This window comes from Wasmannia auropunctata, unplaced genomic scaffold (assembly GCF_000956235.1).
Source record: "Wasmannia auropunctata unplaced genomic scaffold, wasmannia.A_1.0 LD336049.1, whole genome shotgun sequence".
Lineage (NCBI taxonomy): Eukaryota > Metazoa > Arthropoda > Insecta > Hymenoptera > Formicidae > Wasmannia > Wasmannia auropunctata.
The window spans coordinates 128,591-131,797 of NW_012026841.1; positions in this window are offsets into that span (position 1 = coordinate 128,591).

Consider the following 3,207-nt stretch of genomic DNA (forward strand, 5'->3'; position numbering starts at 1 on the left):
TGTATGCGTCAATGACTTACGCGGAATGGATTGCTTATAAATGCTGGAGGTGAGCATATATGCAGATATATTTAATCTATCTTGTAATGCAATTCTAGATTCGCAAATATTAAACATTGTCAATTTTGTTAGACAATTATGTATTGTAAAATATGTAATTATAATATTACTGTAGAATTATTATTTCAATTGTTTCAGATTTATATTGGACTACGCTGCAAAATTCTCAAGTTTTCGAATATTTGTTAATAAAGTAGTGCGCAAGATATTTGATCGAGTGAGTAATTTCAACCGAGAAAAAAAAGCAGAACTTCAGAGAAAATCGGAAAAGCAGTTATCACACTTTTCTATTATGCACTAATAGTGAAACGATGTTGTAAGTTGAAAGTTGAAAGTTTGAAAATATCTCTTATTGTCATCTCTCATTGTCAATATAAACACGCTTTTTTATCGATTACGTTCTTTTTGACGAAATGTACAATCAACTTATACCTATTAATGTCTACCTAACTATGTCTAATATCCGGAGTTGAGGTATATCACATTTATTTCCTTTTAGTATTAATTGCTATTAGTAATTTTTGGAATAAAGTTCTTTATGTAACTTTTCACATGTGTATTTTTTTTATTACAGTAACTTTAAAAATTTGTCTTTTTGTCTCAAGTTGATCTTCAATTTGATAAATATCATATAATTAATGTATTTTTCGCAATCAGATTGGCCAAACAGTCTTTTCGTATTTTATGCAAGAAGGGCGATTGAAAATACGAAAAGATTTTCCGATCAATCTAATATATTCTCTTGCTGCACTACAAATAATTACACTTACGTACGATAATGATAATAATTTTTACTATTTATTTATGTAGGTATATTGTATTATATATAATTTTACTCTCGACCTGATTCCTAGTGAAGTATTTTGTTGAGAGTCACGCAAGAGTTTGTCGAAATTCGAATCCTTATTCTTTGTTAAAAGCATTTCTGTCGCACGGATCAGTAAGCTATTACGGTGTAAAAGCTGTTACTGAATATCTGGATCTTTTCCGTTTTTTCTCTGATTCCAATTTCCCTTCGATCGCCACCGTGTCTCGTCTCCGCTTTCACGCTCCGCTCTTGGAAGGGTATAATTTGGAGAAACGCGGAAAATCACTTTCAGATTTATCGGAGGCAAGATCAGTGATAAAACGCGCGATTTTCTGTGTTTTAGCAACGTTGCTAGTAGATATCCCGTTCTTAATTGGTGGTCATCGCGCCAACTTTATTGCCGGTCTTTAATAAGCGTGTACGCTTTCCAAGTAGCTCGTGCGAACGATCCCGCCGTCGTCATTGACGCGACAATAACGTAATTTACATGTTAACCCGCCCTTAAGTCATGATATTCCTTACGGGAGCATCGGCATTTAGTCTCGAGGATCGTAGGTTTTTCCCCTCTTTTTCTTCTGAGAGAAAGAAAGAGAGAAAGAGAAAGAGAGAGAGAGAGAGAGAGAGAGAGAGAGACCTGAGAGACGAAGATATTGAAGCATCCATTTTATGAGATTTCACGGAATTTGTTTTGTGTTTACATAATTTACGTGACCCTCGCAGAAGGGCAGATCCTCCAAGAAATAAAACAGTAATTAATTTCAAAAAATTAATTTGTAATCGAGCTTTTGCTTTGTTTTAATCTCGAAAATGTCGAAATATCTGCAGAAATTACTTGTCAACAAAATATCTATCGGGCTGAATCCCGAGATTAAATGCTACGAGTAATTAATTTCACAAAATAATTATCTACGTACGATTAAAAATTCAGTTATTTGAAAAAAAATAAAAGGACAAAATTGAATTAAATTACAAATTACGGATTAACTAACGAACGAAAGGTTTTAATTTGCGCGTCTAAACTGTAACGGAAGTGTATAGGAGTTGAACGGAACTTGAGATTTAATTATCAGGATACACTTTAATTGTCAAGATACTAATTGCAAGTATTAAAAGATTTTTACAAAGATTGGTGGGCTCTATTTTAAATTTTCGATAAGGGGAGATTGACCAGAAAGATTTCTTAAACAACCTGTTATATCGCGGGCCATTACTTACTGATAAAACACTGTCTGTAAACCGATATTATACGCCATTTTTTCCAGCATCTTCTCTACGTGTATTAGGTTAAACCACCTTATTAAAGGCAAACATTTAATTTCACTCTATCTTTATAGGGACTTCCGCAGTTCGCTTTACTGCGTCCTTTTTTATTACCGTGTAGTATTTTATTGTTGTCCCTTCTCTGTCACCCTCGCTTACAATGCGAAAAGGCTGCCAAGGGGATCGAACGCCTACGCCAGACAAAGCGTATCGCTCTTCAGAGAGCATCGGAATCTACTACCCTTGTGATTCGTTACAAACGGACCGCGAAAATTGGCACGATATTTGCAATTTTTCTACCCATATCATCTGTTCTTTTATCTCTCATTTGGAATTACAGATAATTAGAAAGTTATCGAACAATTTGGCAATTTTCTTCTGATATAATAATTCACATATTATCTCCTTGGACCGTTAATTAACAGTTCAAAATAAATGATTCAATTATAAGTAATTAAATAAGTTATTGCATACCAGGCATATAATCTTTGATAAAAATTTGTAACACGTACAGCAGAAATATTATTTTTGAATAAATGATATGACACAAAAACGTGGTAAACGCAGCTACGTATAAGTATGTAACAGAATTTTTTTTTAAAACAAGTTACATAATAAGACTTATTATATTACTTCTAATATATTACGTGATGTGCCAAAAGAGAATTATTTTTCAATTCATTATAAGGAGTTCGACATTTTTGATCTCAAGATTTCGTAATGTATATTAATTCATGACAAAATAGAATGCGCGCAGAGCTAACGTAATCCATGACAGAATTGGTAATATCATTAAACTTCTTCAATAAATTATCTAGACTTTGCATCTGAATATCTATATTTTGCATTTGTATTGAATCAACTAGCAGTATCATCAATTGGCAAATTAATCAATAAAATCAAATGCGTATTCTCGTCTGTATCATATGTCAAGAAAGAGTCAAATGTGCTAACGATCATATCCGTTATCCTGTAGATTTGAAAAATATTTTAGTGTGTTGTACATGAATGAATTTTTTCGCGATTGGTGTTATCGAAAATACGGCAATCACCTTTTTGCAAGATCGGAAGAGCACACG